The following is a 14,709-nucleotide window of genomic DNA, read 5'->3' on the forward strand; positions in this document are numbered from 1 at the left end:
ACTTTGATGCTTTGCATAAACAGGCCCGTTAGTCTGCAGCTCCTGGCAGACCCAATGCAGCGCCGCACATGCCAAACCAGCTGTTTATGGACAAAAATGACCCCGGTGTTCAGGGGTTCTCTGAGGAAGACTCTGATCACAGCAGTCTCATGGTAAATTTTGGTCTGCTGGTGCAGAGATCAAGTACAACAATGTGAGCAGGTGAGAGCAGAGATATGGGGATGGAGGAGCAATCCTCTCAACAGCATTCAGTGGAAAGTTCTGGGCATATGGAGCGTGCAGATCAACCTCACTGCTGAGGCAACTCCATTAGGTTGGGTCTTCACTAGGAAAATGGTGTATTTAACCTGCATAATACTGCCCCATGATAAAGACCCCATGCTGAAATCCTAATGCAGAAAAGGTAGTTGCAGTTTTAATTAGAGCTGGGCAGGAAAAAATTTTGAAACATTGAGGAAAATTTCAGTCCCAAATTCTGATGAATAGTGAAAATCTCAACAACAAAACAACAACAAATTGTGAACTGAAAATCCAAAAATATTCTCACTGTAGATCAGCCCAACCTTTCCCTTTTGATAATTTCAAACCATTTCATTTTGATTTTAACGTTTTCTTTTTTTAACCTGTTTTAGCCTAATTTGCTAACATTGCTAACCAGAAAGTCATTTCTTGAAAAAACAAACTTTCCTGTTCAAAAATGTTCAAGGGGACATTTTGCCAATTTCAAAACATTTCCCCCCTCCCCGCACCCCAGATTTGTTGAAAGGAGAAAATTCATCCAACACGACCCTGTTTCACGAACAGTTTCAGTTTTGACATTTCAGGATTTGGCAGTGAAAACAAAATCAACAAAAATTCACCAAACAGCTGTAGTTTTAATCCACATCACCTGGTCCAGGTAAACCCTAAACTTCCTCTGGGGTTCATCTTGACCAGCCAGCATGGGATATAACTGTAACTGCCTTGCCTAGGATTATAATACAAGTTAATTTAACATGGGATAAAAATTCACCTTTCTCCTTGTGACTCTAAGTAGAATTGATTTAGTTGGGGACTGGTCCTGTTTTGAGCAGAGGGTTGAACTAGATGCCCTCCTGAGGTCCCTTCCAACCCTGATATCAACCACTTGATGATGATCTGTTCTGTTCAAGCCCTCTGGGGCACCTGGCATTGGCATTGTCAGAAGACAGGATACTGGGCTAGCTGGACCTTTGGTCTGACCCAGTGTGGCCGTGCTTATGTTCTTATGTTCTTAAACAGACAATTCATTCTCTGTGTGTGCGGGGAAATTCCCCAGCCCTGGCTTTAGAAAGAATCATTTTATGCCCTTCTAAGCAGCAGGTAAAGAATCATTCTTCACTCTCAATAGATCTTTTTCAAGATCTGTTACCAGCTTTTCCCCTTTACTTTGGAGTACGCTCATTTATTTGGGTTACTCTTTGGGGGAGGGGGGTACTTCTATCAATGTGCTGCTTGTGTTCTCATACAAAGCTCTATTTCTCCCTGCTGCAAATTCCCTCCCAGTGGCGCTATCCTGCAGGACCTTGGTTCCCCAGGGCTGAGTTCTGCCAGCCCCAGAATTAGATGAACACACACACACACACACACACACTAACACAGCACGTGTGAAAGAACCAGGCTAATCAGCACTCCCACTCCCTTATATGTCCCTGGACTCAGTAGGCTGGGTCAAGCAGCACTTCCGCGCTATCACCTCATATGTCCCTGGTTCAGCACATCTCTATCCCCACTTTTACGTTACAATTGTTCTGGTTGTAACCCACTTGATGAGCAAACCCCACAGGATTTTTGGGCACTGCAGGGATCTTTTAGCTTAGGTACAAGGAGCATTGCTGCAAAGCGAATGAGGAAACCCCAAAAAAACAACCCACCCATGAGAGGGAGAAAGAGACAGAGAGAGAGAGAAACAACCAGCTTTACCATGAACGTTATTTATTGCCAGGTAATAATCATAGGGGAGCCAAACAAACAAAACAGTGATAATATTGAATTTAACTTAAACTTGAATTTAAAAGTCAGGTTTAGAAAACTATAACTGATCACACGAGTCAGGGTCAGAAGGCTGTACCTAGAGAGCGAGAGCGCTGGGTTCTCCTCACTTTGTAAAGCTTGAATCGACCGGGGTTCCAGGTGGTGGTGGCAGCTGAGGGTCTGGAGTGCTGGTGACGGGCAAAGCCCCCAGCATAATCAGTCAGGAGATGAAGTCCCAATGGAACTGATGCAGATTTTGTATCCCGGCCTCAGAACATTGACTTGAGCATGGGGAGGGATTTTCGTAGAGAAACAACAATAGTTCAAGGGAGAACACTAGATTTGTTTATGTGTAAACAAGGGAGAATGCCAACATTGTTTTGTTCAGAATAGACAGTAGGAGCTGATCATTCCTGGCTTTGGGCAGTGGTCCTTTGAGGGAGCTCACAATGCAATTAGGCAGCTTCACTATTTTGGATACCAGTCAAGGATTTATTACTAGAATTGGTCTGATAACTCCTGAGCTGGGTATATGCAGGCGTGAGCTCATTAACATCTGGAGCAGAGATCCCCCATCATGCAATGCAACCCTGCTTTTCTGGTTCCAGAGTTCAGTGCAGTTCTTGCCTTGGAATCTCTGCTCTCCATTCTGTATGCTAATGGAGATGCCTTCCTGTGCCATCTGCGATGCAAATGAGGCTAGGGGAGTTTCCTTAATCCTGTCATCCTTATCCCAAGGGTTTAGGTGTGTCTCCCACTGCCTTTTCATTGCTTTTTGTAAGTCTTTCTTCTGATGCAGATTTGGTTCAAGCAGAGCCTGCCCTTTTGTGAGTCAGGCAGGCTGGGTACTGTGCTCTGGTTCCCCAAGAACACAGAGCTGCTAGGTAACAGATCACATTTTAAAAAGTTACACAGGGTTGATGTACATTAAATGCTATTCTTTTGGCAACGAGTTAAAGGTTGAGCTGCTGTGCTTTTAAGAAGTAAGGCCTGAAAGTTCTGTTTTATGGGGGCCCACTTGTCCTAGGACCTAATGTAACATCCACACTCTGGTCTAGTGTCTTCTAACTCTTATTTAACCCCAGAATGGCTTTATTCTCAGACTAGCCGTTCCTCATCCCCGGAGAAGCTTTGCAGTGACCTCTGAGCCCTCCCACACCTCATAACAGCTGGCCAAGGACAAACAGCTGCATCACCCCTGGAATGAGGCGCGGGTCCTAAAAAGAATAAAAACAACTGAACAAAGACTCGGAGATAATTTTCCTGAATGAGTAGCAGAGGAAGAATGAAAAAGCAGCTTGCAGCCCGTGACTAGGCAAGGTGAACAATGAGCTACATTATCGTCACAGAGAATCCTGAATTGCAACACTGACTCCAAACCACCAGCCATCAGCACCTTGGAAAAGTCCAGGTTCAACTGGGCCTGATTTTTTGCTCTGTTACAACAGGTTTATACTGGTGTAACACCATTGTATGCTGGCATACAGCTGATATAATGGAGTGGAGAATCAGACCACAGGCTCCTCCCAGGAATTCTGATCTCTGTAGCCCCTGACTCTTCCTCTCTCTTGCTACATCACCCACTAATAGCCTGGCTCTAGCCAGGGAACTGGTCTGCCCTTTGAAGGTACGTCTACACTGCGGTCAAAGATCCTGACATGGCCGTGGGTGGCCTCAGTCCACTAACTCGAGCTTGCGGGACTTGGGGTGCGGGGATGTGACATTGCAGTGAAAACATTCACGCTCAGGCTGGAGCCTGGTTTTTCAGGATACATCCACACAGCAATTAAACACTCGTGGCTGGTCCAGGTTCAGTAACTTGGGCTCTCAGGGCTCTGGCTGAGGGGCTAAAAATTGCAGTGGCGACTTTCGGGCTTGGGGTGGAGCCCATCATAGACTAATAGACTCATAGAAGATTAGTGTTGGAAGAGACCTCAGGAGGTCATCTAGTCCCACCCCCTGCTCAAAGCAGGACCAACCCCAACTAAATCATCTCAGCCAGAGCTTTGTCAAGCCAGGCCTTAAAAACCCCTAATTCCACCACCTCCCTAGGTAACCCATTCCAGTGTTTCACCACCGTCCTAGTGAAATAGTGTTTCCTAATCCAACCTAGACCTGCCCCACTGTAACTTGAGACCATTGCTCCTTGTTCTTTCATCTGCCACCACTGAGAACAGCTAAGCTCCAGCCTCTTTGAACCCCCCTTCAGGTAGTTGAAGGCTGCTAACAAATCCCCCCTCATTCTTCTCTTCTGCAGACTAAACAAACCCAGTTCCCTCAGCCTCTCCTCATAAGTCATGTGCCCCAGCCTCCTGATTATTTTTGTTGCCCTCTGCTGGACTCTCTCCAATTTGTCCACATCCTTTCAGTAGTAGGGGGAACAAAACTGGACGCAGTACTCCAGGTGTGGCCTCACCACTGCCGAATAGAGGGGAATAATCACTTCCCTCAATCTGCTGGCAGTGCTCCTACTAATACAACCCAATATGCCGTTGGTCTTCTTGGCAACAAGGGCACAGCGTTGACTCATATCCATCTTCTCATTCACTGTAATCCACAGATCCTTTTCTGTAGAACTGCTGCTTAGCCAGTCGGTCCTTAGCCTGTAGCAGCACATGGGATTCTTCCTTCATAAGTGCAGGACTCTTATGTTGAACCTCATCAGATTTCTTTTGGCCCAATCCTCTAATTTGTCTAGGTTACTCTGGAACTTATCCCTACCCTTCAGCATATCTACCTCTCCCCCCAGCTTAGTATCATCAGCGTGCAATTTATCCCATCATCCAGATCATTAATGAAGATGCTGAATAAAACCAGCCCCAGGACTGACCACTGGGGCACTCTGCTTGATACCAGCTGCCAACTAGACATCAAGCCGTTGATCACTACCTGTTGAGCCCAACAATCTAGCCAGCTTTCTATCCACCTTATAGTCCATTCATCCAATCCATATGTCTTTAACTTACTGGCAGGAATACTGTGGGAGATCGTATCAAAAGCTTTGCTAAAGTCAAGATAGATCACATCCACCACTTTCCCCATATCCACTGAGCCAGTTATCTCATCATAAAAGGCAATCAAGTTGGCCTGCATGACTTGCCCTTGATGAATCCATGTTGACGGTTCCTGATCACCTTCCTCTCCTCCAAGTGCTTCAAAATGGATTCCTTGAGGACTTGCTCTATGATTTTTCCAGGGACTGAGGTGAGGCTGACTGGCCTGTAGTTCCCTGGGTTCTCCTTCTTCCCTTTTTAAAAGATGGGCACTATATTTGCCTTTTTCCAATCATCCGGGACCTCCCCCAGTCACCACGAGTTTTCAAAGATAATGCCCAATACCTCTGCAATAACATCAGCGAACTCCATGCATTGCATCCAGCCCCATGGACTTGTGTATGTCCAGCTTTTCTAAATAGTCCTTAACCTGTTCTAAGGGCTGATCATCTCCTCCCCATACTGTGCTGCCCAGTGCAGCAGTCTGGGAGCTGACCTTGTCTGTGAAGACTGAGGCAAAAAAAGCATTGAGTACTTCAGCTTTTTCCACATCCTCTGTCACTAGGTTACCTCCCCCATTCAGTAAGGATCCGACACTTTCCCTGACCTTCTTCTGGTTGCTAACATACCTTTAGAAACCCTTCTTGTTACCCTTCACATCCCTTGCTAGCTGCAACTTCAATTGTGCTTTGGCCTTCCTGATTACACCCCAGCGTGCACGATCAATATTTTTATACTCCGCCATAGTCATCTGTCCAAGTTTCCACTTCTTATAAACTTCCTTTGTGTGTTTAAGCTTGGGGAAGGTTTCACTGTTAAGCCAAGCTGGTTGCCTCCATATTTGCTATTTATTCTGAACATCGGGATGGTTTGTTCATGTGCCCTCAATAAGGCTTCTTTAAAATACAGCCAGCTCTCCTGGACTCTTTCCCCCTTATGTTACCCTCCTAGGGGATCCTGCCCATCAGTTCCCTGAGAGAGTCAAAGTCTGCTTTTCTGAAGTCCAGAGTCCATATTCTGCTGCTCTTCTTTCTTCCTTTTCTCAGGATCCTGAACTCAGCCATCTCATAGTCACTGCTACCAGGGTTGCCACCTACTGCTACTTGCCCTACCAATTGTTCCAGGTTTGTGAATAGAAGGTCAAGAGGAGCATGGCCCCTAGTTGGTTCCTCCAGCATTTGCACTAGGAAGTTGTCCCCAACACTCCCCCAAAACTTCCTGGATTGTTTGTGCATTGCTGTATTGCACTCCCAGCAGATGTCAGGGTGATTGAAGTCCCCCATGAGAACCAGGGCCTGTGATCTGGAAACTTCTGTTAGTTATCCGAAGAAAGCCTCATCTACCTCATCTTCCTGATCCAGTGGTCTATAGCAGACGCCCACCACGACATCACCCTTGTTGCTCTCACCTCTAAATTTAACCCAAAGACTCTCAACAGGCTTTTCTCCAGTTTCATACTGGAGCTCTGAATAATTATACTGCTCCTTTACATGCAGTCCTCTGGGATTCTCCCCCATCTCAGGGTCCCACCTGGTCCCAAATGTCTACACTGCACTGAAACAACCCCATGGCCTGAGCCCTGTGAGCCCAAGCCAGCTGACACGGGTCAGCTGTGGGTGTTTAATTGCAGTGCAGACGTACCCTGAGACCACACATGGGGGCAAGCCCCAGAGCCCAGGCTCCAACCCCAGCCCAAATGTCAACACTGCTATTTTACAGCTCTGCAGCCTAGGAGTCCAAGTCAGCTGACTGGGCTCTGAGTGTCGACACCACAGGTTATTTTATCTCAGTGTAGACATACCCAAAATGGTCAATAAATAAAAGGTGTAAATGAAAAGTGTCTATACAAATAGCTTTGCCGCACTCCTAATATACTTAAACTCATTGCCAGCCTTGTTCCCTTTTTCAAGTTGAAAGATGCTTTTGCAAACTGCCAAGGCCACAAATTTAATCTGAGGTCTGGAAATCCAAGTGATGGGCACAGAATAAAAACACAAATAGAGTGATATAAAAACAAGTGTCCTTTCCGCCTCTTTTCATCCGGGTAAAGATTGACCCAGGTAATTATAGGCATGCCAACGTGACATCAATTCTGGGGAAAATAATGGAATGGCTGACATGGGATTTAATAAAGAATTAAAGGAAGGTAATATAATTCATGCCAATCAGTATGGGTTTGTGGAAAATGGATCCTGTCAAACTCTTTGATATCTTTTTTTGGTGAGATTACAAGTTTGGTTGATAAAGGTAATAGTGTTGTAAGGGACCACGGAAGAGTTTGTTATGGCCTAGCTAGGGCTTATCGCCTTCTCAAGGACAGGTTATTAGAGGTTGTTGTGCACCAGTGTATGCCGCTTGTAACCAGTTAAAACCGCTTAGCCTAGGAAGCCCCTGTGTGTATGGGGAAGCATAGAAAGCCCCTGGCCCTATGCCAAAAGGGGCAGCCCTAGCCGTTGGAAAGCCCCGAAATGCATAGGCATGTGCTGCTTTACATGCGATTAGCATGAAGCTATATTTGCTGTAACCTGTTTTGCTGCTTTGGACTCAGCTCCCCGCTTTGTGATAGCAACGTGTGGAGTCCCCGTTGCGGGTGTGTTACTTTACCTTCATTAAAAGCCATATCACTCACAGTGTGTGTGTGTGCCTCGTCCTTGCAGAGCACTCAGGCACGTAACAAGTGTTGATGTAATATACTTAGACTTTGACTGTGTACCACATGTCATTTTGATTAAGAAACTAGGATGATATAAAATCATCTCGGCCCACTTTAAAAGTATTAAAAACTGGCTAACTGATAGATCTCAGAATGTACCTGGAAAGGAAGAAACATCATAGATAAATGTGTTTCTAGTGGGGTCCCGCAGGCATTGGTTCTTGGCCCTATGCCATTCAATGTTTTTGTCAGTGACCTGGAATAAAACATAAAAAATCATCACTGGTTTATTTTCCAACTGACACAAAGCCTAGGGGAGTAGTCAATAATGAGGAGACTAGATCACTGACTGAGAGGGATCTGGGTTGCTTGGTAAAATGGGCAAAAGCAAACACTATGAATTGTAATAAGGCCAAATATAAATGTATACATCTGTAGCGGGGTGGTCACCCCGCTCCGATCTTGAAGGGGTTAAAGCAGCCCTGGAGAGGGCTGCAGCTGAAAAGGGAGGCTGATGGGGGAAGCAGCAACAGCTGTGGCCAGCTTTATCAGGGCCCAGCTGACCTTTATAAGAGAGCTGTGGCTAGAAGCCAGCACATACACCCTCTCACTAGCTTCTGAGAGGGAAGGAGCTGGCTGCCTGGGAGCTGAGCAGGGTACTGGAGGTGGAGGTGGAACAGGGCTAGGGAAAGGCAGAGGGAGCTGGGGAGCTCCAGCCTAGGAAAGCCCCAGGCTACAGGCCCAGATAAGGGCCTGCAAAAGGTACTGGGGCTGCAGAGGGGCAGCCCGGAGACAGGCAAAGGCAGCAGATCCTACCCCATTGCTGATGATGAGTGGCCATTACAGACCGCAGTCTGCTACTGCTAGATGGTGACTGGCAGCAGCCACTGAGGCAAGGTGGGGATAGAGGGTGGGGGTTCCCTGGGGGGGAGACCCAGAGTTTGGGGCACTGCTAGGGGGCAGCACCCCAAGATAAAGGGGCACCAGGGTCCAAGAAGGACACAGGGGACTAGCAGCAGGTGAGACACCAGCCTGCAAAGGGCGCTCTGGGTTGGAAGAGCTAATTCCCGGGACAGCCAGCAGGAGGTGCTGCGCTGGTGAGTCATTGCCCCGCCACAACATCTAAGAACAAAGAATGTGACCGTACTTACAAGAGAGGGGACTTGATCCTGGGAAACAGTGACTCTGAAAGGTCCATCAATGGCTATCAGTCAGGATGGGCAGGCATGGTGTCGCTAGATGGTGTTTGCCAGAGGCTGGGACTGGGCGACAGGAGATGGATCACTTGGTGATTCCCTGTTCTGTTCATTACCTCTGGGGCACGTGGCACTGGCCACTGTTGGAAGATACTGGGCTAGATGGACCTTTGGTCTGACCCACTATGGCCGTTCTTATGTAAACGATTGGGTGTGGAGGTGGCTAATCAGCTAGGAGCTGCTGTTCAGAGTGATGCTGTAGCCGAAGGTGCTAATGCAATCCTTGGCTGTATAGAGGGGAACCTTGAGTAGGAGCAGAGAAGTTATTTTACTTCTGTAATTGGCACTGGGCAACTGCTACTGGTGTCCTGTGTCCAGTTCTGGTGAGCACAATTAAGACAGATGTTGACACGCTGTAGAGGGTTCACAGCAGTAGGGATTAGAAAACATGCTTTACAATGAAAACTCAAGGAGCCAAATCTATTTAGCTTATCAAAGAGTAGGATAAGGGTGACCTGATCAAGTCTATAAGTACCTACATGCATGGGTGGTGGATAGACCCCACCCCCTTTGTGGAGGCTAGCCCCCTCGTCCCCTGAGCTCTCCCCCACTCCACTCTGTGGCTGGAGCCCCAAGAACCCCCCCCACACACACACACAGCGGAGGAGACCCAAGCCAGCCCGAACTGTTCCAGCTGTGCAGGCTGGCCTGAACCCCCCAGTCATGCCACACCTCCCCTTCTGAGCCCTGGCAGGAAAAGGAAAAGCTCTTCCTGAGGAACCTGAGCTTTTTATATGCGCCATGCAGGTTCTGGGGCAGCTGAGGAGGCAGTATCTGCTATTCAGCTTCCTGGGTTCATCAGTCATCACTCCGGACTGATGGAGATGACTGATGAACCCAGGAAGCTGAATAGCAGATACTGCCTCCTCACCTGCCCTGGAACCTGCATGGCACATAATAATAAGCAAAAACTTCCTCTGGAAGAAACCCAGCCCCTGCAAACAGCTAGAACCCAGCATCTGGTGGTGGTTGGCTGCACCCTATTACACCGCTGCCTCTGCCTCCATGCAGAACAGAAGTTTGACAGTAGGCAGCTCTTCAGTCTAGCAGACGAAGGATCCCAAGATAGAGGTATAGAAAATCATGAGTGATGTGGAGAAAGTAGATAAGGAAAAGTTATTTACTTGTTCCCATGATATAAGAAGTAGGGGCCACTAAATGAAATTAATGGGCAGCAGGTTTAAAACAAATAAAAGGAAGTTCTTCACACAGTGCCCAGTAAACTTGTGGAACTCCCTGCCTGAAGAGGTTGTGAAGGCTAGGACTATAACAGGGTTTAAAAGAGAATTGAATAAATTCATGGAAGTTAAGTCCATAAATGGCTATTAGCCAGGATGAGTAAGGAATGGTGTCCCTAGCCTCAGTCTGTCAGAGAGTGGTGATGGATGGCAGGAGAGAGATTACTTGATCATTACCAGTTAGGTTCACTCCCTATGAGGCACCTGACATTGGCCACTGTCGGTAGACAGGATGCTGTGCTGGTCTGACCCAGTATGGCCGTTCTTGTCCAATGGCTGAAAGGTGAAGCTAGACATTTTCAGACTGGAAAGCAGGCACAATATTATTATCCGTTGGAACAACTTACCAAGCTTTGTGGTGGATTCTCCATCACTGGTAATTTTTAATCAAGATTGAATGTATTTTTCTAGACAATCTGCTCTAGTTCAAACAAGAATTAATTCAGGGAAGGTCTCTGGCTTGTGTGATGCAGGAGGTCAGCTCATACAATCACAGTGGTCACTTCTGGCCTTATAATCTATATGTCTATTAATTCTGCATTTAGACCTTTGTTAACAAATGCACAGGGCAGAAGAGAATCCCGCCTGCTCTCCCACAAGTCTTAACAGGAGAAATATCTGGTGTTTATCAGTACAGTAAGCAGGTATGGCTTAATGACCCACAGAGAGCAGATCTGTTGAGTCAGAAGTTATCTGACTATAATTACTCCTCTGAACTTAACCACACTCGAAGGAACTATGCAACCATGATATTACACAACTTCTCAGCAAGGACTTACTTAAAAGAGATTCTGACTCATCTGGAGAACCGAGAGTGGTCTCTCATTGTCTCTGAGTAATGTGATACTCTCTACTGTCCGACACTGGGGAGATACATAGATGAAACCCTTTGGGAGTTCTGGCTTTCTGAAAAGTTGCTGAAGGTGTCGGATTGTTTTTAAATACTGTGATTCCCTCTTTATCTCTCTCTCTTTTGGGGAGCAGCCACACATGCTCTCAGACACACACAGGGCTTTCTCACTGAGGGTCTCTTAAATTTGTTTGCTCTTGCCCTGCTGTGTTTGTGCATGAATCCCAGGGGATGGGATGATTCCTTGGTCCCTCTATATTAGATGCTGACTGTTGTAGATGGTGGATCACCCTCCATGTTCTTATCCCATAGGCTCCATCACAAAGTCCAGGGGAATAAGGACTGGAACAGTAATAAACCAAAGCTCTAATGGACACACTCTGCATACACAGCAATGGGCAGCTGAAACCTGGAGTAGGGAGACATTGATTAAGCTGCAGGGCCATGAATCATAGAGTTTAGGGTGACCAGGGATAAGATCATCCAGTCTGATCTCTTGTGTAGCAAGCACAGGTCACCAATGCCACCTAGCACCCAAACACTAAACCCAGTAACCACAATTGGAGCACAGCATCACAGCCCAGAGGAGACTAGACTATTGCGTGCCAGAGGCAGAGCATAGGAGGGACCGAGATGCACCAGTACCCAAGGTCCTGCAATGGCAGAGAAGTGATTAAATGAGATGCACCCAGAGAATCCTGGCAAGTGACCTGCACCCACAGCCTGGGGAGACGTGGTCTCTTAATACAGGCCGCAATCTTTTCGCAGAGCCCCACACTGGTGACCTGGACGTGCCAACAATGACCCCTTCTGCAGGTGCGCACTGCTGGCCTACACACCTTGGGGATAGGTTCCCTCCTGCTGTGAGCTGGGGGGCCTCCACACCTGCGTTCCTTGAGGCGTACGAGGAAGTCCAAGCTCTTCCCATGCACAACAGCTTCGCTGCCCCTCCAGAGACCTGAAGCCCTCTCTGCTCAGGCCAGCATCCAAAGGAACAAAGCCTTGGGAGCTTCCATTCCTCAACCAAATTCACAGCTGGTGTATCTCCGCTGAAGTCAGTGGAGTGGGGCTGGCCTGTGCTGGTGGTTAACTTGGGGCTTGAGATCAAGGGCCACCCAGCTCAGCGCTTCCAGCCATACAGCTAAAGTCCAAATGCCACTGCAACCCTACAGTGTAGAATCTAAGCAAGCGGTTAAACATTGAGGGTCAAATCCCTCCCACTGCAGCCTCTGTGTTTGCACGGAGCACTGGGGGCCGCGGTACCAGGCAGGGAAGGATTCCAGTTCCACCAGATCCAGGAGCAGCAGCAGTAGCCCCTACCACTCCAGTATCCCCTATCCAGGGAAGGGAGTGGCCCATGGATCTGCATAGGATGCATCTACTCATCCCACCCTTCCAAATCTCCTGTAATCTGGAGCACATGGAGCCCCCTCCTTGTCCCCACCAGAGAACACATATCCATGGTTGCAGGCTCATGTGTAGGGTCTCTGGCTCCTTTGCACTCTATTTAGAAAGACATATATTCATCCCCAGCCCTGTCTTGATCTGTTTGCTGTTCCTCTTAAGCAACACTCTAAAGGTGTTTTGCTAATTTTCATAACAGAAAGGCAGCTGCCCAGCACTTCTGGACCAACAGTGGCAGGTGTTTTCATACCAACCCAGACTTGCTTTATCTTTGTCCACTTGTTTTTCTCCCTCTGAATCCCCCCAGTAATTGTGCAATGCTGGCCAGGTAATCACAAGTTTGTTTATTTTTTTGCACATGAAATCCTGTCACTCATCAGAATGCAGCAGCCCCGCTGTCAAAGCAGCGCTATTGAACTCAGCTCACACGGTGCCTTCAACAGCTCTTATCGCTTGTTTATCACAGAGTGTCGGATTTACACTCAAGATGTCTGGGCGCTACCACGATCCAGCTGGTGATGGATCAAGGCAGCCTCAGCCGGAACACTCAATGCTCTCCCCTGAGTCTGCGAGGAGCAAACATGTTTCTTCATCTTTGACCCTCACATTCTCCCAGTGAGTCTGGCTCCTTGTGGTTTGATCAATTCTGGTGTTAAGTGTGACCCAACTTTGGGTCCAAATCTGTCGGTTTCCAAATTAGCACTGGGCAGCAGGAGGTGTGTTATGGTCAGGTGGATAAACAGAGCTGGGAGGGAGCCAGGAGACTTGGATTCTGCCACTGACTGAAGTCACCGTTTTGCAAATCGTTTAACTTCTCTGTCTTATGAGGCATCAGGAACAAGTATCCATCGTATCTTTTGTAGAGCTTTGGAGAATCGTTGGGGAGAGGTGCCGCTCCTGACAGCACAAGCTATATCCCCTTCAGCTATCCTGCTCCAGTGAAATTTTCCAGGCCACAAACCCCATGCCCCCGTGAGGCCCACAGAATTTCAAGGCAATCAGTGTTAGAACCGTCAAGCTTACGAAAACTGGATCTGCCTACTGCACATTCGTTATTAAATGCAATGTCCAAAGCTTAGAATCCAAAGGTTTCGGTTCTCAGAAGCACATTTGTGTTGATGATTGATTGGTGCTGGCTGGCATGGCTGGATGACTGTTTGACTGATATATCTTTTATTTTTATTCTCACGTCAGATTGTTTCCAAATAATTCGCAGATGCAGCCCCCCCTCCTGTTCCTCTCTACTTCATTGCATGGCAGTGTGGAGACGGGGAGGATCTGCACCTGGATTGAGGGAGCTGCAAGATCAGGAAGTACTATCCTGCACAGCATGCTCTCTCCTTCCCTACAGCCCTGAGCTTCTGGATGGTCCGTTGGCTGCTGCCCAGGTTGGAGAGGTGGGTGAGGAACACGAAGGGTGGTCTTGGGCAGGAAGAGGCTGGGTGGGCTGCAGCGTGATGAGGCAAGCACAACCAGGAAGAGTGGGAACAAGTGCAACTGACCTGCTCTGACTGCAGCTTTTCTTGTCATTTTCACATGCCACCCTACCTGCTCCTACAGGCTGCATCTGCACTAGGAGAAAAGGTGCGTTCTTCACCTGAGTGAACTAACACATGGTAACTAGCATGGGGTAAAATCCCAGTAAAGATGGATAGTTTTGTTTTGAACACAAGCTGGCTGGTCCAGGTAAAGACCATGGCAGAGCCATGCCCCACTTCCAGCCCCCACTGTGCTAACAGAGAGAGGAGGGGGGCATGGCCAAAACACATGTAGAAGGAACATTTAAGGGCCAGCTTTTTTTAAAGAAAAAGGAATACAAGGGGCATTACAGGAACTGCCCATAGGAAGCAAGAAACTTAGGAAGCAGAGTTACCTTCTTCTCCTAAATCCTAATGCAAGCAATAGAGGTAGCTACCTGGCTTGCCTTTATAACAAGACTGCTCAGTACGTTTCCCTGCTCAAAGCACTGTGAAAACATTAACTAACTACTCCTCTCCCTGCGGGACAGGTCAGAATCATTCTCCCCCTTTCTTAGGTGGGGAAATTGAGGCACAGGCAAGCAAAGTGATTTACCCAAGGCTTCTCAGTGAGTCAGTGTCAGGACTAGAACTCAGCCCTTCTTGGCCGCTAAATACACTCTTCTAGCCTCTGCTGCCTCAATCTGGAGTGCATTTGTGGGGCCCTTACGAGAGTCTGTACTTTTAGTGCCCGTTGCAAACCACAGTCAATGTTGAGTTTTTCTGCCTGCAAATCCACCTTGATCTCTAGAACGTGGATCACAGGGCCTGCCCCAGAGTGGTGTGCCTTCACTGACCAATGCTTA

The sequence above is a fragment of the Chelonoidis abingdonii genome, chromosome 8 (genome assembly GCF_003597395.2).
Source record: "Chelonoidis abingdonii isolate Lonesome George chromosome 8, CheloAbing_2.0, whole genome shotgun sequence".
Taxonomy (NCBI): domain Eukaryota; kingdom Metazoa; phylum Chordata; order Testudines; family Testudinidae; genus Chelonoidis; species Chelonoidis abingdonii.